Raw genomic sequence first — 24,481 nt, 5'->3', positions numbered from 1 at the left:
CTAAAGCGCAATGCTGAAGTTAAGACAACGGAGTGAGTAACCAAGATTGCCCCCCTCTCCTGGGGAAGGATTGCAAGCACAACTCTGCTACTCAAAACAAATTACTGGGTACAGTTTTATTTAGTTATAGGTGAAGCCTTTTACATAGCGCCAGGGGCGGATTTAGGTTTGATGAGGCCCTAAGCTACTGAAGGTAATGGGGCCCTTTATATGTCCAGCTGTCCTTTGCCAACAACAAGTTGTTGCTGTTTTTTGTGTTGAATATATGCTATATGGTAATTTATGGACCTAGTAGGTATCTAAAGCCATTTGCACATGCAGAATGTAGGCACCCTATATATAGAAATGAGCAAACCAGTGATATTTTAGAAAGCAGGCTAGAGCTTACACAACACAAAACATTGTTGCTGCATGTAGGTTTTTTGTATCTTATATTTTGGAAATGTACATCCAGTTTTGTTTTCCTTTTAAAAAAAAAACTGTGGTCCCCAAGAGAGTGGGGCCCTAAGCTATAGCTTGTTTAGCTTATACGTAAATCCGGCACTGCATAGGGCTCTTGCAAGAAAACGAAGTGTGAACCCCCGCTGTATGTTACATAGAGCTGCTCTGAATATTTATCCATGATTTTTAGGGTGGGTGACAGATGAATGTGCCCCTCTAAGTCTTCATAGTACAGAGTTATTTATTTATTGCCCTATTATAAGCATTTAAATGCCACCCAATAACAGTGTTTTCTAGGTAGCTTAGCATCAAAACAACAAGAAGAACATAAAAACAGTAAACAAACATCAGCTTTGGGGGATAAGATAGCATAAATTCAATAGATAATGATTCAGAGAGAAAGTTTTTGTTTTTGTTTCAAAAAAAGTTTCTTACAACAAAGAAGGTGCCTGGTGAGCTTCTTTGGAAAGGGAATTTCACAATTAGGGTTCAACCACCAAAAATGCCATTTATCCAATAGTCACCCATCACAGAGACACCTGGAGAAGGATCTCTACAGATGATATTCAGGACTGAGGAGACACATGTGGAGGAAGACACTCCATCAGTTAATCTTTTCCCGAGCTATTTAGGGCTTTAAAGATCACAAGCAGCACTTTGAAGTGGGGCCCTGACACAATATAATAAAGTCATACAGTCCTCATTAACTGTCTTGCCACCATATTTTGGACTAATTGGATTTCCTGGAGTGTTTTCTAAGGCAGCACCACATGCAACACAATGCATTAAGACAGAGAGGAGGTTATAAGGGCAGAGATAACTGGAACAAGGCTATCTCCATCACAGTTAGTATACCAGCCAAAGCTAATACAAGGCATGCCAAGCCACTTAAACTGGATCAAACAGCACACCCTAAACTTGGCATTTTTTTGGGGGGGGGGTGCAACCCTATCAAGCACAGGCTGAACACCACCGCTCTGAATAGAAACCACCCCGTATCAAAATGTCCGTCTTAACTGGTTCGGGCTTCATTTTATCAGCTCTCATGCAGTCCATTGTCACACTCAAGCACTGAGTCAGAACACTGGCACTTTGTCACTAATCATAGGAATTGTTTGCTACTGCACTAATGCCATCTCTGACCCCATGTCCCAGCTGTCCTTTTCCTCCAAGTGATCCCAGTCAACTAGCGATCACATAATAGACACAAAGATCTCAAGATGTCACATAGCTAATCAGGTTTGTTTTTTGGAACCTTTTCACAAAGCCAATGCAAAGTGATGGTAAGAAGCAATTCCCTTACTCTGAAATGGATTCATACCATCATCGGAAAGCCAAATCTTATGGCTATGTGATGTTCTCAGAAGCTAGTTGAGAGTCAGGAAGCATTATTCTGTTCCAAATGCATGTCAGGGAGGCAGTTAAAATTGATATTTCAAGTCGCTCTTTGCACCTCTACTGATAAAATAATTGCCAAAGCAGGGGACATTTTTAGATGATCAAGCATATTTACAGTATATCTCCCCCCATTTTTGTTCAGCCTCCAATCAATTATGAGAATTTGGAACCATCAAATATCATATTTTGCCATCATATAATGGCAATGATTGTGTTCCACCTATATCTGAAAATAATTACTCTAGCAAAAATATTTCCAGAGGGAAAATGCCAAACATTTTGGTCTCGATTATGGAAGGGTGAGTAAAATTCTTTCTGATTGGCTGCTATACACCATGATCTTGCTGGTGTAAGAAGTAGGGATAAGGGGTAGATGGAAATCTCCTTAACTCAGAAAAGACTTAAATGCCCCAAATAAGAGACTTATATTCAGGCTAGAATATAATTGCAAGCATTCACAGAGAGCCCATAGCTCACCAGTAGTTTATATGCAGGGGATTCAAGACTCAGTTCCTGGTTTCAAGAGTAACAACAACAACAACACTTTTATTATTTAATGTGGAAACACTTTGAACTATTTTATGGGATGTTATTCATAAATGGAATCATATAAATAAAACATGCTTAGGATATCTACTAGAAAGGAATAAACATTGTTTTCTAATGTTCCAAACCCAGAACATATGAAGATCTCTAGTAATCATTTAATGGAAGTTCAAACTTCACGTCCAAAGATAACTCTGACATGTCTCTTCACCTATTGACTGCTGGAATTTTTGCATCCCCTGTGGGCCCCCCAAATTTAGAAATGTTTCAGTCTGCATAGCCATTTGGGGCAGAAGCCAACACGTTATTTAATTTGATATGACAAGTTAGCAAATGCCTGAAGTTATCGCAAACAGGATATAAATACCAACACTTCCATTCATTGCTATTAGGATATTTCAGTTCTGTCCAGTGTCTTATGTGACTCAATGAATTCCTGATGACAGCACGTAATGGGAAGATTCTTATGGCTGAGAGCAGAGAGGAAAACAATCCCCATTGAATTGACGGATTTCTCTGTTGCCAGTAGATGATGTGCGACACTTATGTAATGCTCATGCAATCAAAATTACTTCAGGGTAATGACTGGGGATATGCAGCCAACCCCTGCCTCAAGAAATGTCTCTAGTCTTACAGCATGACCTCGGATGTATTTACTTATTTATTTATTTATTTATTTATGTTTTGCTTACTGAAAACATGTAGAAGTACTTGTACAACCCCCATCCCTTGCTTTCTTTATAATCTTTAACCTTTGCCGGAACAATCCTGATCGGAAGTCTGAACTATGATCATATGATTTATGAAAGAACCAGGGAGCTGATGACAATGATTCTTAGATACTGAATTCTCCAGCAAATAAATGTGTCTATGAAAGCCCACCAAGCATACAACTAAAAGGAAGTCCAATAGATTTTTTATATATATATACACTGTGTGTATGTCAAATATACAGCAATCTCTGCAAGTGAACAGTGTCTGAAATGCGCAGTTTAATGATCTGTCCAGACTCTGCTGAACTCCTGGTATCAGGAAAGTAAATGATATTTTTTTTTAATTCTGGAGACCTTAGAAGTGGGATCACTAGCCCTGTCATGATGGAAAAGACCAGGGGTGTCACAATTGGGGGGGGTTGATGGGGGCGGTCCACCCGGGGTTCCACTCTGGGGGGTGTGTGCCATTTGGCGCCCCCACCCCTGCGACTCCCAAACCGAGCCTCCAGCCTCCCAGTAAAAAGTCTGCTCAGTGGTGCGCCGAGGCTCAGCTTGGGAGTTGCGGGGGTGGTGCGCCAAGTGGCACACACACACACACCCCGCCGTGCCGAGCGGGCTTTCTACCTGGAGCTGGAGGCGCACGGCTTTGGAGTTGCCGGAGGGGTGGCAATACCCCGCTATGTTACGACGCTGGAAAAGACAACTGGGACTAATACACAACTTAAAAGATGTAGCGGGGTATCACTGCCCCCCCCCAAAGCCGTGCGCCTCCAGCTACAACCTCCTGGAGTTTGTAGCTGGAGGCGCGCGGCTTTGGATGCGTCATTATGTAGCAACGATGCCCCCCCCCCCGAGTGCATGGCAATTTGCTGCCCCGGGTGTTGCGGCTGTTCACTACGCCGCTGGAAAAGACAACTGGGACTAATACACAACTTAAAATACATTATCCTCCCATTGGGAATATGTCTTCTTTCCGGGGAAAACCACAGAAATCCATCTGAACCGGATGTACATTGATGCTAAGAAATCTTTTTATAAACAGATAACCTTTTCAAGCCTGCAAAATAGGTAGAACAGAAGAAAAGGCTTTAAAATGAGTAATCAATGAAAGCAACAGAGGCTTTTGTATTAGGGATAGACAAATCTGTCAACTTCAGTTTCTCTCCATTTCTCTTTTTTTTTTCCAGTCTTCAGTTCAGTTCTCTACATTTTGACATGAATTTGTGATTAATTTTTTTTAAGAAGTCCACTGGAAAATTCATCAGCATTTCACAGCAAATTTCTTTCAATGCACACAAATTTGTATGCAGTTTCCCCCCATGTATACATTTCTGCAAGGCAGCATCCCCTAATATAGTGCACAAAAATACCATCCCATGTCAGTGCGCCATGGAATATATCAACAGGTCTTCTGAAATAAGAACACTTTCTGTGAATTGGATACACACAACTATAAATGATGAATTTTAACAGGGAGAAATGTAAAGTACTACACTTGGGGGGGAAATAAAATAAAAGGCACAAATAAAGGATGGGTGACACCTGGCTTGAGAGCAGTACATGTGAAAAGGATCTAGGAGTCTTGGTAGACCACAAACTTGACATGAGTCAACAGTGTGATGCAGCAGCTAAAAAAGCCAATGCAATTCTGGGCTGCATCAATAGGGGTATAGCATCTAGATCAAGGGAAGTAATAGTACCACTGTACACCACAGTTCAAGAAGGATACTGACAAGCTGGAACGTGTCCAGAGGAGAGCAACCAAAATGGTCAAAGGCCTGGAAACAATGCCTTATGAGGAATGGCTTAGGGAGCTGGGTATGTTTAGCCTGGAGAAGAGAAGGCTAAGGGGTGATATGATAGCCATGTTCAAATATATAAAATTATGTCATATAGAGGAGGGTGAAAGGTTGTTTTCTGCTGCTCCAGAGAAGCAGACACGGAGCAATGGTTTCAAACTACAAGAAATAAGATTCCACCTAAACATTAGGAAGAACTTCCTGACAGTAAGATCTGTTTGACAGTGGAACTTGCTGCCAAGGAGTGTGGTGGAGTCTCCTTCTTTGGAGGTCTTTAAGCAGAGGCTTGATAGCCATCTGTCAGGAATGCTTTGATGGTGTTTCGTGCTGGCAGGGGGTTGGACTGGATGGCCCTTGTGGTCTCTTTCAACTCTATGATTCTATGAAATGACATTAAAATAACTCATTTGGCCATTTCACTTTTACATGGTGCACCATATTAAAAGAAAGAGCCTGGCTGCTTATACTCTTTTTCATTTTTTTTACTACTTGCCATTCTTCCTGGATGACAAAGCAACCCCCTGTGCCAATATAAACAGGAGGACAATCAATCTCCTATCCTATGCCTAGCAGTATTGTTGTTTGTGTGTGTTTTATAAAGAGTGTGCTAGCATGTTACACACACACCCCCTCCCCACAGTGCCACATTGGGCTAGTAATGGGCTAGAAAATAAATATCTAAAAATACTTTGTCCTTTATACCTTTTCTTTACACTTTTATTTAACTGAAGTAGTCAAAGAACACAAAAGGTGGCAATAATGGATTTGCCCCTCTTAACAATGCTCATTTTGACAGAAAAATATCAGCATGCGGTAGCTTTTTCATGCAACTCTCCTATGTCAATGCTTTCTTGTGAATGTTCTCCCCAAGTGGTCAGATTTATAATTAATGATGTCCCGAGGAGCTGGAATGATGAAAGAAACCCTAGACTAGGACTTGGTTAAATATTGATCTAACCACACGAGGTGCATTGGCAAGATGACTTTGTGTGGAAGAATGACATGGAAAAGCTACCAACTGGTGACCCTTTCCATATAACAAAACACAATGCTGCTACAACAAAAGGACAAAAGGGAGAAGTAGTAAAAGCAGCAACACCAACGATAAAGCAGAGAGGGAACAGATTATAAAACTGAAAAGCGGTCAGAGGCCATAAATCCAGCTGAAAGAACCCTGAGCAAATAAAAATGCCATGACCTGGTGCCAAAAAGATTGTAATGTCAGTGCCAGTCAAATTCCCAGAGGGCAGTCCAAAGATCAGCCTGTCCTGAACTGGATATGAATGCCACCTAATGGCTCACATCTGTATTCTGGCCGTACATAAGTGACATCTCTTCTCTCACCTTAGCTCCTCTTTCCATATGCATTTTTAATAGTTTAATTTTGCATTTTCAATTTTGCATACAACAACAGAACAAACAAACACAGTAGAAACATGATCTCTCCTTTGACTCCCACCCACCCACCTTTGTAATACTTTCCCCTTTGCATCTCCTCCATAACTCCAATTGTTATAAATCATTCCGCCAAACCATAATTCAAATTTTTGCTACAAGTTTTCTGCCAAACCTATTAATGAATGAAATTGTTTACAATCATTTTTCAAATACATTATAAACTTCCCCCATTCTTTATTGAAATTTGATTCTTCCTGGTTTCCGATTCTTCCTGAAAGTTTTGCCGTTTCAGCATAGTTTATCAGTTTTATCTGCCACTCATCCTTGGCCGAATTGCATCTTCTTTGCATCGTCTCTGGGCTAGCAAAATCCCAGCAGCCATGGTCACGCACTTAAACAATTTATTCTGGTCTTTCGGAATCTCCACACCTAAAACTCCTAAAAGAAAAGCTTCTGGTTTCTTAGAAAAGGTTATTTTCAACATTCCTCCCCCCCCCCAACTCATTATATATTATTTCCCAGAAAGCTTTTATCACCTTACATGACCACCACATATGACAAAAGGTGCCCTCTTTCTCTCAACAATTTGAGAACATTATAGAATTTGATTTATACATTTTGGCTACTTTGCTAGTAAACTTTCATTTTGCAGTTTTAGTTTGTTAGCCTGATGGCAGGGTCATCTGTCTCTGTGTCTGTCTGTCTGTCTGTCTGTCTGTCTGTCTGTCTGTCTGTCTGTCTGTCTCCCTTCTCTCTCCTTTGATGCAAACCACTTTGTATAAAGATAAATCATACTATAAAGGAAAGCTTGGGAACCACCAAAGAAAAGGCCTTCTCCTTTGTGCATTCCAGTTGCACATTCCTTTCTAGTTGGCATTTCTTGGAGAAGGACCTCTTCTGAAGAATTTAATGCAAGGGTGGAGTGATAAGAAAGAGCTTAGCTGTCCAGTTACAGGATTGCTATTTGGAAGCCAGCTAGTCCTGGTACTATAGCACAATATGTTTCCTTTCATTAATTCAGTGAGCGTTCCCTCCCTTAATTCACAGCAAGTAAATGAGATTGGGGATGGGGAGAATTTTTAGTGTGTTTTAAAGCAGTTTTTAGAAAAATGCATCCATCCATCTCACATGGCTCAAGAGGTTTCTGTCCTCCCTTCACCCTCTGCTATATTCTTAAAAGTACAGATGAATAACCTGCAGACAGAACAGAAATAAAACAAAACAACTTGGCCCTGTTCCCAACAGTATAAATTGTCTCACGGCTTTGTGCTAAGTGTGGTGACATCAATGCACCAAAACCAGAAAGCCACAAATGGAAAATCTCTCGAGGTTTCCTCCCGTTTTCCTTTTTTGTAAAACTACTGCAGGAACAAGAAACAATTGTTATCTTCCTCAAGTTCAGTGCAACTGACTTCCATTTGAAGAGAAAGGTTTCACAACTGAAAATTCCATTCACGGCATAGTTTTGGCTGTGCTGCTTCCCCCAAACTTAGTTCAACGGTATAGTTTATCTTTCTTATAAAAGGAGAGACATTCCTCCTTACTACAATATTTAAATGAAGGCTGTGTACGCACTATACTCTTAAATAATATTCTAAGCACATTCTTTCCCTTGAGGAATTCTGGTCATGATAGTTCACCCCTCACAGAGTTTTAATTGCCATATATGTAGTGTTCCAAACTTTAGCTGACTGTATGTCAGCCAGGGGCAGGAGATAGCGGATACCATAATCCTCCCCCCTTATCCCCCCCCCTCCAGCGTAATCATGAAAAGGACTATTGACTTGCCGAAGAATTTATAAAAAGGCAACCACTTATGTCAGCCATAAGAAAGGCATTTCAGCTTGACATATATATATATCATCTCTTGTTTAGTAGAGGAATCAACAGCACATGGTGGCCCACAGTGAATCATGTTTTGTCATTTTAGGCCAGTAATATGATAAATTTCTTGCTGAAATGAGGGGGAAATGAAGGTGATTGCTGGCTGAGCATTAGGCAGCATGGTCCAGCAGGCAAAGCTGAAAGTGTGAACTAAGTAACCCTCTTGGAAGTTCTGAAAGCTATTAATATTTCTGAATTTCCAAAAGGCCTCCAAGCATAGGTTAAAATACTAAAGGGATGTCTGGCTTTTTTTCTTTAAGATACGCTTTCCACTTTTTAATATATTTCCAAACACTGTGTCATGCTTATCTGAGTAAGAAGGAAATTGATGTTACGGATAGAAAAAGTGCATTGACCATGGTTGACTTTCACTTCGTTCTAAACAGGACAACAGTCTGACACCTCTGTCCCTTTGGCCTCTTTTTTCAAGAATGCTGAAAACCAGCTTTGAGCTATTAAGCATTTCTTCATCTTCCTATGACTGTGATTCTGTTATTGTTGCAGAGAGCCAGACAGGATGCAAAATTGTTCAGACACTGAGGCAATTCAAATGCTAGACAAACACAGTTTCTGGGTACATATACACATACAAAAGCAAACATTGATATTCTCAGTCACATTGGACTCATCTAGACTGGTAAAGAAAAAGTGATTTATATGTGTTGTATATGCGATATAACATTGTGCCACCAGATGGTGATGTGGAGTCCTGTTTTTCTCTACCTGTTTTCCCTGTTTAAATTTACAATGTTTTAAACTGAAATGCTTCTTCGATGTGTCTAAATCCAACCACCATGACCCAGACAGCATTTATTCCAAGGATGCTCTCTTCATTCATTCATTATTTGTTGTTTAGTCGTCTTAGTTGTGTTTGACTCTCCGTGACCCCATGAACCAGAGCATGCCTTGGAAACTCTCACTTTCTTCTCAAAGCTTCTCCTTTTTTATGTCCCTTGAGTTTTCTTGGCAAAATACTGGAGTGGTTTGCCAGTTCCTTCTCTAGGTGGATCACATTTAGTCTAAACTCTAGGCTATGACCTGTCTGTCTTGGGTGGCCCTGCACGGCATAGCTCATAGCTTCTTGGAGTTATTCAAGCCCCTTTGTCATGACAAGGCAGTGATCCATGAAGGGGATTCATTATTTACAAAAAACCTAATAACATAGGCTTCTAGGTTACAACAAACTGACAACAGAGAAATAAAACAGAAATCAAGTAATACATTATATTACAGTAATTACTGAATGAGGTAAAAAATAGAGCATCAGCACCCCCTCCCCCCAAAAAAAAGCATAAAAGGTGCAGCTTTTTAATAACCCCCATGGGGGTAAAAATGAAGTGATTAAAAATGCTGTCAGAGACTAAAATAATAACCCTAATGATCGTCATTTCTTCTTCTTCTTCTTCTTCTTCTTCTTCTTCTTCTTCTTCTTCTTCTTCTTCTCCTCCTCCTCCTCCTCCTCCTCCTCCTCCTCCTCCTCCTCCTCCTATTCCTTCTCCTTCTCCTCTTTCTTCTTCGTAACATAACCAGAGAGAGACAGAAATTGGAATGAGAAACAATCACAAGCAATATGTACGTAGATAAGTATGGGGAGGGGAGTCAGATTTAAATAGGCAATGAAAAAGCCAAAGCAAAAAAAAAAAAAAGCCCACCTACAGAGCATGTCATTGGCCCAGCTAGCAAACCCAGAAACTACCAGACACTTATAAGCACTGAGCGGAATGCAGTAAGATTGGTATGCCATACTGTATACATGGATTCAATAATGTTTAGTGAAGGGATTCCAAGCCAAGTAATTTATTGATGTGAGATGATTGAAGAAAGGCTGTCCTTGCAGTATGTGCCCTGTCCCCTTTGTGTGTGTGTGTGTGTGAGAGAGAGAGAGAGAGAGAGAGAGAGAGAGAGAGAGAGAGAGAGTACTACAGTACTGCAGTATGGCACAGTCTTTAATTACTGCATTCCATGCATTAGCGTTTAACAGAACTCTTGCCATCTTTCAGCACTGGGCACTGAACAGTGAACAAAGCAGCTGTCTAATCTGACTTTTCTTTTCTTTTTTCCATTTGACAATGTGAACTTCCTTCCCCCATTTTTTTCAGGGATGTGCCACCTTGCCCATGCCCCTCACGGATACGATGCAGTGTAGAGTCGCATGCATCACTATTGGATTTGCTGACTTCCAAAATATTTGATCTCATCCCCTCCCACCCTTTAGCTTTGATTTTTTTAAAAAACGAAAACCTCAGCACCCACTGCCTTTAGAAATGTGAGCAGCTTGTAAGAATGATGCATGCAGAAAAATGTCCCTGTTGTTGTTCTCCCTTCCCCATCTCTGCCTGGTCAGTTCGTTTCAGCAAGGAGACCCACGGATCCTAAGAGAGTTGCTGAGCTGTGTCTGTTAAAAGAAATGTGATGGCAGGTGCAAAATGATAAGGATTTGGACAAGCATGCAACACATTATGCAGCTGCAGCTGCCAACACTACCTTCAAGTCTATCAGTGAAGTACAACACGGACTACAGGGGGAAAAAAACATTCATGGAGTGAAGAAATTTGATTAAACAAGCAATGCAGGCACTTTGGCCCGAAGAGAATAGGTATTAGCTGAGGATAAGGTTGCCAGGTGTCCACTATTTGAGTGGACAGTCCGCTTTTTTCACATTATGTAAACTATTTCCCCCCCACACAAAATAGTGGACATTTTTTTTATTCAAAAGCTTTATGATGAAATGGTACGTAATCTAAAGCTGTACAGTCTAAGAGAATAAGGATAGGAGAATCACATTTTGTCTTTTTTTTCATAAGTAAGAATGAGACAAAGATCGAATATCCATTGAACTCGATTCTCCAAAAAAAAAAAAAAAATAGTAATAATACTCAATTGTTTCACAAGACATTTAAACAAAAATGGGGGGGAGGCGCCTCTTGCTGGAGTTCTGCCCCGCCTGTTCCTGACTCGTGGGGAGAACAAAGGGGAGAGGTGTGAAAGAAAAAGATGCCTCTTCCTGTTCCTGATGCGCAGGAGCAGCAGCAAACCAGCTACCGGTAGAGGCGCAAGGGGGGGGGGATGGCGGGCTTGGAGGAGACTTGCCCGATGACCTGAGGGAGCAAGATCCTTGCCCCAAGGATTGCCTCCCTAATACAGGAACGGTAAGAAGGAACCCCTGTTGGGAACTTGGGTAGCTTTGCCCCAAGGATCCCTAAGAAGCACAGAAGCATAGAATTGTAGAGTTGTTGGAAGGGACCATGAGGATCATCTAGTCCAACCCCCCTGCAATGCAGGAATCGAAGATTCTACATCAATAAAAAATCAGCTGTGTCGAGTTCTTAGTGATAACGAATTGGAAATAAATAATGTTTCAGCTTACTCAGCAGATAATGCATCGGTCAATTATGGAGTAAACAAATCTGTTTACCAAAAATTATTGCTGGAAAATGACAATATTGTAGCTGCTCATTGCAATAATCACATTTTACACAAGAGCGCAAAAAAAATGCATTAAAGCAGTTATCTTTTGATATTGAAAATGTAGTGCTGAAGGTTTTTGCCGAATTTTCGAATTCTGTGAAGAAACGAGAAGAGTTGAAATCAATTTTGAGTTTTGCGAGTCAGAATTCCATGAAGTTTTGCGCCATGTTTCAACACGTTGGTTAAATTTGTTTAAAGCAATTGAAAGACTACTTTTAAACTGGATACCTCTAAAATCGTATTTTATTTCTCTTGGATCTGATGAGTGCCATAAGGTTAATCTGGACTTCTGGCGCTGCGGACATTTTGGAAATGGGCACAGCGGCATCAGAAGTCGCTTCTACGCATGTCCGGAAGTGCGTACAATCGACTTCTGGCACTGCAGAAATTTTGGAAAGGGGCACAGCGGTATCGGAAGTCGCTTCTACGCATGTCCGGAAGTGCTGCTTCTACGCATGTCCTTCGGCCTGCTCAGGGTTTATCTTGCCGGGGACAGATCATTTGCCTGAGAAGCAGCTTTGTCATGCTGGCCACATGACCCGGAAGCTGTCTGCGGACAAACGCCGGCTCCCTTGGCCTATAGAGCGAGATGAGCGCCGCAACCCCAGAGTCGGACACGACTGGACCTGATGGTCAGGGGGCCCTTTACCTTTACCATCAGTTCGAAGTGAACATTGTATATTTTTTAATATTTCTCAACGTTGTACTGAAATTAAATAATTATTCCTTAAACACAAAGAATTGATCAAAGCTGTGCAGTCAAATAAAAAATACACACGGCAGCAAAGTAAAATGTAATTTAATATTTTACATATTATTATGATATATTTGATGTTTTGAATTTTAAGTAAAGTTTTGAAGTGATTATTCTAATACGTGTTAAAATGTTTGTAAGAAAATATATAATTTAATTTAATTCAGCACCACCACCCCACCACCCCGTTTGTCCGCTATTTTTTGGAAGCAGACCTGGCAACCCTAGCTGAGGAGATAAATAGAGACGATAAAAAATCGGAATGCCCATTAAAGGAAGAAAGAAGTCTGTAATCCTTTGGGAGAAATATACTTTTCCAGAATGGAGGAGCTCTTTATGAATGAAAAATAATAATTTTATGGGTCAATTTGCTCAACTCTTTCCACTCACCACCCAGCCTAAATGGGACTAAACATGGCTTGGATTCTGCTGCAATCATGTCATCCATATTGGAGCCAATGCAAGTGGTTTTTATCTGCCAAGTGCTGAGCAAATTCATCACAGTGGGCAATGAGTTCCAAGACCTAGTGCACAGGATTAGATTATAAATTTCCCTTTGCTGCTTGGAAAGGCTGTACTGGGCAGCCTGACACAGATGAAATCGGGGCAGCAAAGTCAGATTTCTCTGCTACTTACTCTATAATCACCATGCTCTGTGTTCCATAGGAGTTGACCCAAATGTTCTGCACTCAAGTCATTATCCAGAGATTTTTAACTAACACTCTGTAAATGCTAGGTGCTGAGAGAGAGAAATACAGATAACACACTGGAGTAATTTATGTCCCCAATCCATGAGTTCTTCTGGGCCCCTCAAGTGAAGAATCAATTGCTGGCAGGCGATACTCCCAGAGCCTTCTGGAAACATCCATGATCAATTTATACCTGAGGGCAGATACTGTTTGCTGCTTCAAATCTATGTAAATGATTGCTACCCATCCTTTACCAAGGAATAATCTGACCATAGTTCAGTGACGGACCCTATTTGTTGTGAACTTCCTTGAACCATCCCACATTGTTCAGGGGCCCCCACTGACACTCAGGAGAAGTTTTCCATCAGTGAAGGAAGGCAGCATGTTAGAAGGAGAGAGAACACATTCCTTCCAAGGTTAGTTAAAGGTAAAGGAACCCCTGATCGTTAGGACCAGTCACAGATGACTCTGAGGTTGCGGCGCTCATCTCACTCTATAGGCTGAGGGAGCCGGCATTTGTCTGCAGACAGCTTCCGGGTCATGTGGCCAGCATGACTAAGCCGCTTCTGGCAAAACCAGAGCAGCACACGGAAATGCTGTTTACCTTCCCGCCGGAGCGGTACCTATTTATCTACTTGCGCTTGACGTGCTTTTGAACTGCTAGGTGGGCAGGAGCTGGGACCGAACAACAGGAGCTCACCCTGTCACGGGGATTCGAACCGCTGATTTTCTGATCAGCAAGCCCTAGGCTATGTGGTTTAGACCACAGCGCCAACCGCTTCCCGCTTCCATGATTAGTTAGTTAATAGTTATTCTTTAGGGTGTGATAAAACACTTTGTTGTTTTAGCTTCTATGAACATATTAAAGTTAACTTATTTCAGGATCCACCCAAGCACTGTTTTGTTGGCTGTGTTGCAACTTACAGGAAATACTGAATATACTGAACATTGTTCTATGAGTGCTTGAAAGCTTTAAGTCGCTTGAAATGTAGGTTTAAGATTTTTTGCTTTCCACCGGTATAATTGTCACACCATCACTCCTGCTCAGGGCGAGAACGCACTCTCCATTCATTTATAATATCCTGGGAAACTAAGGCTTTAAAAAGAAAATCCATACTATTTTTTCATGATTCTTTTCAATGCAAGTAATTTTAGCTGAGGAGCTAATATAAAATGTCCTATTACAGCCCTGTATACTAGAATCTGCTTAATTGGCACACCCTAGTGGAAAAAGAATGTGCCAATTAAATGATCATCCCAATTATCAGAGACTCGCGGGAATACATTGTTCTGGCAAGGTTTATAATCGCTTTCATTTTATGGATTGCCTTAAAACGAGGCAACGGTATCAAGCTTCACATCTTAATTATCCAACCTGAGTGATATTTCTACATTGATTTAATAGACATGCAGGCAGTTTGGCTCTTCCATGACAAAATAGGAAACAATTCCCCAGACAATCTATCAACTCTCGTATTTGAGACAAGAGCAGAGTTTGTTCAATATGAGGTCCCATACCAAGTTGGATGTAGGGCAAGGAAAACAGTTAATGGACTATGATCTAGTCAGGCATGTCACATATTTCTGGAGACTTTACTTTTATACGTATATTAGAAATCATTTTAGAGTGATGCAACACATACATGCGCAGACACATACACAATAACATATTGCATTACATAGGTTAGACCCGCAGGTAAACACGTATGTAGACAGACTGATGCAGCTCAATAATTTTAGTCGATGGACGTAGTTTTTCAGCCTCCCCCCCCCAGCTTTTAGGCAATGTGCATTATTTCAATTGTGAGAAGCACACAAACATTTCCCTCTCTCCTCCCACCCCAATTAATACTTAACAACTGCTACATAAGCACATTACTGATTAACTCTTCAAGTCAACAGAAAAACAGTATAACAACCCTGATCACATATATTTTAAGATAAAAAAATAAATAAAGTAAGCATCTGTAACCATACGGTAGCATGGATCATGGTATTCCTTGTGTGGTGCTGAATTGCAATTACACAACCTAATAATAATAATAATAATAATAATAAGTTATTATTTGTACCCCGCCCATCTGGCTGAGTCTCCCCAGTCACTCTGGGCAGCTCCCTATCGAATATTAAAACAATACAGCATTAAATAATAACCTAAGGAAAGACCCTCTCTACATGATTAGAGACAATTATATTATTATTACATCATAAATCAATGTTAAAGGTGAACATGCCTCTTTACCACCACCTCCCTTTAATTCTTCACCACTGCATTCCTGATTTATTAGAGGGGGCGGGGAATACAACAAAACAGCCTAGCAACCTGATAATATATTTGTAAATAAAATCTAAAATGAGCACATACATTGGTTTCCTCCAGGATAATACATTGTTTGTGTGGGACTGAATTGCCCTAGGGCAAAGCAAACATTTCCTGCCCCTTTCCCATACTTTGACTGCAGCACTTGATGCCTTGCAGGGGGGAAACAAATGAACAGGTTGCCAGCTATGATAAAAGAAAGAAAAATACTCATGAGAACGTGCAGGTTCACCTATTAAGCTCACTTAATTCGGCACTTGAATATGAAACAAGCCGCCATCACACACAGAGGGGGTATCTCCCTTTCCTAATCCCACCAACAAAGAAAAAGAAAAGAAAGAGAGCAAAATGAGGAGAAAAGGGAAGATTTTGAAGCATTATTGCACCACTCCCTCCTCACAAGGTCCATCTCTGCTCTTCAGGTGGCTGTGTGAACAGGGGTGGAGGAGTAAGTCGGATACATACTGGGGGTGGGGTGGGGGGCTACTGGAAGCCTACAGTGACTTCCTGTAATAAATAAGATTGTGATGCTCAAACATGTGAATATTTTTTTTCCTGATTCCTCTCCTTTTTTTCTTAACAATGGGAAGCTGTAATCTGTATCAGTAGTTCACATATCTTTTCCCTTACATGAGGGGATAATTTTGACTTCTCTCTCTTTTTCTCAGTTATGGATTCAGGGCAGGCAAAAGCAAGCACTTATCCATACGGTGTGTTATGGATTTGTGGAATTTGCTGCCACAAGCTGGCTAGCTTCCCTGTTTAGGGAAGTTTTTAATGTGTGACATTTTAATGTATTTTAATCTTTGTTGGAAGCCGCCCAAAGTGGCTGGGGAAACCCAGCCGGATGGGTGGGGTACAAACAATAAATTATTATTATTATTGACATAGCCTATATTCCTAACCCCATTTACCTGGGAGTAACCCCCCCCCCCAATATATATATATCCCACTCTTCCTCCCAAAAGAGCCCAAGGCAATAAACACATCTGCAATTAAAAAAACTAAAAATAAAATGAAAACATTTTAAAACATTTTTAAAGCGCCTAAAATATCTAAAAAACAATATTATATCTACAACCAATTTAAGAACAAATGCAGGTCCACCAAAACAGAAAGGGTTTCACTAGGTGACGAAAGGAGTACTGTCATGGTAACTTGCCTAATGTCAAGGAGTTTCAAAACACAGGTGCTGCTGCACTAAATGAATGACTTTTTCGAATTGCAGAATGGATATTGCATGGCACTGGTAGAAGCGCAAGTTCTGCAGATTGAAGCGATCAAGTTGGAAAGTATGGGGGAAGGTGATCTCTTCATGCAGTGAGACTTATTTCTACCATTTGATCATAGATTCATAGAGCTGGAAGGGGCATGGTGAGTAAAATAGTTAAGTAAAATAGGTCATTTAATGGCTACTAGTCATTATAGCTGTCGAGAACCTCCAAGTTTAAAGGCATTAGCAGCTGGTGAGGGAGTACTGTTTCTTTCATTTGATAACTTCCTGGAAGCATTTGTCTGTTGATCCTGGTAGATAGGACAAGAAGGACCTATGTACTGATGAGCTTCTGAGGTCAAATTCTTACTAAGGGTGTTTGAGGAATTTGTGGGTACTGATGTAATAACAGGAGGATCGGAGCATAATTATTCATTAGATTTTGCAGTTATCCAAAATTTGTGGGTCAGTTCTCAACTAAAAAAAAATGCACTGAGCTGCATATTAAAAATATGTACTACAATATCAAATGTGTTCCAGTAATGTGTATTTTGTGAGAAAAAAATATGTTCTCTCTCACACACATTTTCATGCAATTTCCTTTTTTTGGTTTTTTTTGGGGGGAATACAAATCAATAGGGCACCAGATTTAGGGAACAGATTTATGAATGAATCCATGTGAAATAGACATGGTCTGGAAACAGACCAATCCATCCATCTCTAACTCAGACTTGCAGTTGCCCCACAATATCATATTGGAAACATTAGGCTGCTTTTCATGAGCCTTTGAGTACCATGATGCCTGTTACTTGAATGCTTGCGGATTATCTTGTTCACTATTTCAGAATTTGGAGGGAGAGAGGTATCTTGTAGTACAAACGCTGTGGTCTAGAGACAGACCCGGATTCTAATTTTTGCTCACCTATTTGCTTGCCAGGTAGCCTTTGGGCAAATCATTTCCTTTCTGCCTCATTTCCCTCTATTTCAAATGGGAATAATTAATGGCTACCCTCAAGGAGTCATTAAGAGGATAAATGAGATAAAGAAACATTCCAGGAGATCAAAAGGACAATAATTTAATATTTTACATTTCCTGTCTCCCCTCTGGGGTAAGAGAGCAAGAAGGGAAAAGGAGCAAAAGGAAATGAAGATGCCATCCTTTCTTTCAATAGGATCCGCTCTATTTTTCAGTTTACTACACAGCGAAATGAGACTGCCTTGCCTCTGTTATCTTTCCTTAATACGGGTTTGATCTCCATCTTTCAAGAGAAAGTTCCGTTAAAAACTCTGTGTCAAGCTAACCCAAGAATGAACTGGCTTGACCTCTGTTCATAGGAGCTGCGTGCAATTTTTCTTTTCAACGTGGGACAATGTGCTCTTTTAATCTCTCTCTCTCCCCCCTCCACTTTTTTTCTTTCTTTCTTTTTTTTTTTAAAAAAATCTTCCTAAAGTGCTACCTCTAGCTCCTATTTGTAACATTATCTTCACACAACCTCTGCTGGAATACAGTATGGTATCTGTTAAATACAGTCCCTGAAATTTTCATTTCCCTTTTCTCTCCAGGTATCAGAATCTAGTTAAGTAGTCTATTACAAGAGTTTTGCTCTCATGGTAAGTTTCATGGCTTTCATGACTCTGAAGAGGGGAATTTTTTTGAGTGTGGTGAATGGAGGAATTAGATGAGCAACTCCTATTATTGTTAATAGGAATCATGGCGCTGTATCCCACACTGAAAACCTATCCTTTGATGTCTAGGTCATGCTTCAAGGCATGACTAGGCTCTAAAATGTTATAATTGACAGGAGAAATGGAAAAGAGCAGATTGATGACTTCTTAAATCCAAGATACGGTGCTTTTGATTGACTTCCTAAGAGCAGGCAAGCTGCTGAAAGGGAGAGACAATTAGATGCAGCGTGGGGAAGAATCTTATAAAGGTATTGGAAATATCTGATTTCTAGGCAAAAAAAAAAATTTTTGGGGGGGGGGGGAGGCACTACAAATGTTTCCTTCAAATATTTTCACACTATTTAGATGAGCCATCTACCCATGTTTTTTTGTTTTTGTTTTAAAAAGCTGTTGATTACTTCTTTCCAAGGAAGCCTCTGTTAAAGTGGAACAGGTAAAAGTCATCAATGATGTGTCAAAGGCTTTCATCTTTAATAAGATTTCTACTTTCTGGGTGGGGGCTTTCTCTTCTAAGAGGAATGCCACCTGCTTGCTGAAGTTCTGTGCACATCAGACTTTTCCAAGCCATATCACAAATGCTGCTTAATAATAATTGGTGCATACACACACACACACACACAGAGAGAGAGAGAGAGAGAGAGAGAGAGAGAGAGAGAGACTTCAAACCCAAATTTGCAGTGTAAATGCATTCCCTTTGGACCCAATCCTAGTGAAGCCAAATACCATATTTCCATTGATTTTTAATGGTACAGGATGGCATTTCTGAACAAATATATTCCAAATTGGGTGCAATTCACTTTCCATTTTAATGAAATTGGCTTCAGCTACAGTCAAGATGAACAGTTATGCAATCACTGATCACTATTTGAGAGATAATACCAGAGGTAAGTGTTGGAGTGAAATTGGGCCACAGCCTAAGAACATATGAACAGCCCTGATATACCAGAGCAACTATCCAGTCCAGCATTCTGTTCAGTGACCAATGAGATATCCATGTGAAGCTCCCAAGCAGGATGTGACTCTACTACAAGACTTTTCTTTTCATGCTTCCCAAAGGCAAACTAGAGGTAGTGCAAGCGTCATGTCTCATTGATGGCTTTATCCTCGTTGAGTTTGTCTAATTCCCTATTAAAGTAATTTAAGTTGGTGGCCATCACTACATCTTATGCTAGTGAATTACAGGTATGTAGTTTAGTAATGCAGTCCTGGATCTGTCACTATTCAGCATCATCGGGGAATTAAACACAACTTAACTGAGGATCTGTTGACATAACTGAAACCAAGGAGTGAAGGTTGACAGATATCCTAAGCATAGTGTTGGACCACAAGTCCCATCAGCTCCAGTCAGAACGGTTAATGGTCAGGGACATGAGAATTGTAATCCAAAACATTAGGGTGGGACCAAATTGCATTAGATAATCTACAGAGGCCTTCCTCTGGGTGGCCTGTCAACCTGAAACATGGAAGGTGACCAGGTTGTAGAATTCTATGGAATGATCTTTCTAGGAAGAAAGACCCAGTGCAACATTATTGCCTCTTAGGTGCCAGGCAAAAAACTTGTTTATTTTCCCTGACCAGTTAACTTCATTTTAACCTCATTATGTTCTTATGATGAATACTTTCAGTTCCACGAAGGAAGATCAGGCTAGAAATGCAAAATAATAAAATAAATCAATGCCAATGCACGTTCATGTCATTATGTACAGTCATAGCCCATGGTTTTAAATAAAAGTATTGATTGGTTAAATTATGTTTTCTGATTATGTTGTGTTAAGGTTTATTTCATTTTTCAGGAGCATTCAATGTCTCTTGAGCAGTGGTTTTTCTGGTCTGCAGTTATGTCTACAATTTATGTTAGCATTGCTTGTTCTTGCCATGTTGAGGACTACAAGTGATTTATTTGGATTTGCAATACAACACAAAATATATCTAACTCAGAAATCCTCCCTGCTTGTCTTTATAATTCATCCACCTACTCAGCCAGTAGTAGACAATGCTTTAACTATTTGATTAATGGAAAGAAAAAAAGAAAGTTCTATTTTAATCAGACTATATCTTTGGACTTTCTCTTGCAAAACTTTATTTTCTTTCTTTTTTATGTATGCTGTGTTCTGTAGATATTTGCATTATATACTTACATATTTATTTATACCCTACCTTTTACCCTGATATAAAACAAGACTTTAAAAAACATAGAAAAAACAATTATTTATTAACAATTAAACATTAACAGAAGTAAATCTATATCTATATATCTACCGTGTTTCTCATATTATAAGACACGTCTTATATTTATTTTTTCCTCAAAAAACCACACTATGGCTTATTTTCAAGGGATGTCTTATTTTTTTCTTCCTCCTCCTGCCGCGGCCGGCATTGCTGCTGCGCCTATCACTATGTCTTATTTTCGGGGTATGGCTTATATTCCTTGAATGCTTAAAAATCCTGCTATGGCTTATTTTATGGGTATGTCTTAAAATATGAGAAACAGGGTATATAGAAATTCACATTAAATTGTTGATGACTTTAAAAATGAATAAAACTGATATGTAAATACCAAGTACTGAAAATTGGAAAAATTAGAACCTGAGAACAACCAAAGTTGACATAGTTGCCCATCCCTATGCACTGGTGATCTTTCTTTCTAATATATTTATGCCTAACCCAACAATAAATCGGGTCCTCCCTAACAAGAGGAGACGTGTTGCAGTGGGACCTGGCAACCAGACCCTGTGTTGTGGGTGGGAACATTGGAGCGGCCACAACCTATTGGTGTTACCTCAATCTTGGGAGCAATTGGGCTTGAGGGATGGCAGTCAAAGTGATCGAGGCACCACTATTTAACCACTGCACATATCACTTGAGCTTTCTCTTTCAGGCTCAGTGCATCAGAACACCCACCCACCTCTCCCTATATTTAGGGCTTGCGCTTGACCTTGCTATGCCATTGTGTGTCGCCTGTCATTGGGACAGGGGCATGGCAGGAATGGCTGATTGGCTGGTGCCACTTGGGTTTCGCCTGCCACGTAGCAAATCGTCACAACTTGTAAGGTTGCGGATAGGCTCTGGTTTAGGTGGATAGGGGTGGCAGGATGCCTAGCCATCCCTATGTGTTGGGTATTCCTTTTAGAAGGAATCCACGGACTCATGGTTGGTCTTCCCTGTGCAGGGTTGTGCCCTGAGCCTGAGTCCAGGGGACATCTGGATGGAAGCCTAGCAGACGCCCCTGCTTGCCACTGTCCCAGGTGTTCACCCGAGGCTGACTTATTGTTGCTGCCCAGAGTCAGCGCTACCTGCAGGGCTGCAGGTAGCTGGTCGAACCAGAGCCTATGCAACCACTCACTTGATTGTAATCAATAAAGTTGTGGCCTGAATTCTGCCAAAAACCAAAGCAAAAATTTGAGTCTTGTCTGAATTTATTTCTGGGGGTGGTTAAAGGGTCTCCACACGAAACCAACATGTTACCTTCCAGATGTTATTGGACTATTGTTCCCATCAGACTCACCCAGCAAGGTCAGAGCAGCGGTGTGGGTTGCGCCATTCACCTGACTTCCCTCTGGCAGCATCACTGCTGCATAGTGGTACAGAGGGAGGTTGTGGTGGTACAGTGGTGCCAAGTTTGGTGTGGTGCCCAGAGCTCATAGCTGCTTGGCTCCCCACCTCCATTTTAGTATGCAGCAGTGATGCAGCCGAAAGGAGGCCTGGTGCATAGCAGTCCAAAAGCTTCTGGAGAGAATCACATTGGCTACCTCTAGCCCAGTGATCCTCAACCTTGGGCCTCCAGATGTTTTTGGCCTACAACTCCCATGATCCCTAGCTAGCAGGACCAGTGGTCAGGGATGATGGGAATTGTAGTCTCAAAACATCTGGAGGCCCAAGGTTGAGGACCACTGCTCTAGCCTATTTAGTATATTAGATCAAATTCCTCCCTCCTCCTTAAGACAACAAATTAATTTTACAGGGGATTATAAACAATCTATTTTTTTAAAAAAAACCGAACAACCCGGTAATGTTCCTAGTGTTTGCTGTATCCATAGCATGCAAGGAAGTTACTCTGTTTTTAGGCTAAAGGAAGTGTGGACCGATTAGTTAATCAGCTGCACTCCAGCACCTACGTAATGCTTTGAATAGAATATTTATGTCATAAGTGTTCCAGAAAGACCAGCCTGCTGTACATCATTGCCACCATAAATTATTGAAAATCTCAGCAACATTTTTTCTCCCATTGATAAACAAGCTTAGACTCTGAATATTAAGATGAATTCCAGATCCAGCTTATTTGTTTCCCACTTTGGCATGTTTTGTTCTTTTGTGCTCTGAGAAATGTCAGCATCTATTTGAATACCACCCTATTCATTTGTTTATGGGGATTAATCTGAACCCTGTCTATTCAAAGGCGCAGGCTATGTGGACCAAATCTACCTCTCATTCTCATGACTGTACACAATAATGACTCATTTGCTTTAGTTTAAATCAGTCATTTCCCCTCCCCTCCCCACCGGCTTAATATACATGAGTATTTGGCCCTTTCTTTGTTTATAGGGTGTGCTTCCATCATTGACTTAAATCATCCGAAATTGAAACAATTAGTTTGCCATTTAGTATAGTGTTTTTTCAGCAAGGGCCAAAGCTTAGTGGCAGGGCACCTTATGAGTTATTTATGGGCATACTGGTCACCACATTGGCAAACCCTGTTTTAACTTATCCCATCCCCTCCAACATTTCTCCAATGAAAATAGGGATGCCCTATTCCACAACAACAAAACAACAACAACAACAACAACAACATGTTATTATTTATACTCTTCCCATCTGACTGAGTTGCCCTAGCCAATCTGGGCAGCTTCTAACATATATAAAGACATTAAACATTATAAAAAAACTTCCCTATACAGGGCTGCCTTCAGACGTCTTCTAAAAGTATAGTTACTTATCTCCTTGGCTCAGGGGTTGCATAACTCCATACCCTCCAACATTTCTTTGATGAAAATAGGGAAGGAAAAGCAGGATGTTCTGTGGTCAGATCAGAAACCGGGATGGCTTCTGTAAATGTGAGACTTTCCCTGGGGGGGGGGGGGGTGGCAGGGTCTGCTATCCCAGTCATCAAATCAGCTTTAGTTTCCAAAGCCCCCCTAGACCCCAAAACATGGGCAGTTCACAGGAGGCTCCAACTGACTTCTCAGATGTCCCTGCCCAATGCAAAAATATACAAAGCATGTATTGCCCCTAACACAGAATGTCAGGATGTCTTCCCCTTTTATAGCCTGAGTATTTCTTTCCAATCTGCTGCCTGTCTCAGTAAATGTGACAAAACCATCTACCAGTCCAGGAAAGGGTCAGGCAGGATGGAGAATCTTGTCCTACCACTTTGCACAGCAGATCTACCCTTGTCACCCCTCACTGCAATGCCAGACCCCCTAACATTTCCTACCTGAGAGCAGGAGCTGCCCTTTTTTGATTGATGCAATTGAGAAACCATTCCACATAATGAAAAGGTGCTCATTTTTGAGGAATTAAAATTAGGTGCCTGGAACTTTCTGGCTCCTGCTGTTTTTAATTTTTACATGCAGCATTGCTTCTTGCTTCTGCCAGGAATCGGAAATAGAGTTCTGATACACCCAGAAATAGGCCATTCTGTAGTTATTTCTAGCCTCAAAAGTAAGATGTGCTTAAAATCTTGCAAGAAAGCTTCCTTGAAAGTATAAGCTCAAAGACAATTTTAAATATTTAACTTTTGGCTTTTTTATTTTTTAAAACTGCATATTTTAAGATGAATAGGTTGCTTCCTTTCTATCCCTGCTGGTAACTGGAAATATAAGACCTGCCTTTTCAAAAGAACCAGTCCATAATGCAGCTGCTTCCAGACATCATTGTAGCTGCATATTGTGGAAGACCATTGTATTATGAGATAGTGTGATGTCATTAAAAAAAAAAGTGAAGAGGTTCGTGGCTGTATATTATAGCTGCTATTTCATTGCAGCCTGACATGGTGGCAACATGGTAGTTGCCGCTGCATCCATTAAGCTCCAGCATTTCAGGAATGCCAAAACATGGAATTTGTCCCTGTGTTTGATATTGGAGTATATTGGCCTTTCTGGCTTTCCATAGCAGGAAAGTGTCTGAGTCAACATTTGGAAACAGTGCTATCAGTTTAAGTTTGGCATTGCCGGCA

Source organism: Zootoca vivipara, chromosome 3 (assembly GCF_963506605.1).
Source record: "Zootoca vivipara chromosome 3, rZooViv1.1, whole genome shotgun sequence".
Classification (NCBI taxonomy): Eukaryota; Metazoa; Chordata; class Lepidosauria; order Squamata; family Lacertidae; genus Zootoca; species Zootoca vivipara.
Note: the sequence above shows the minus strand (reverse complement) of the source record.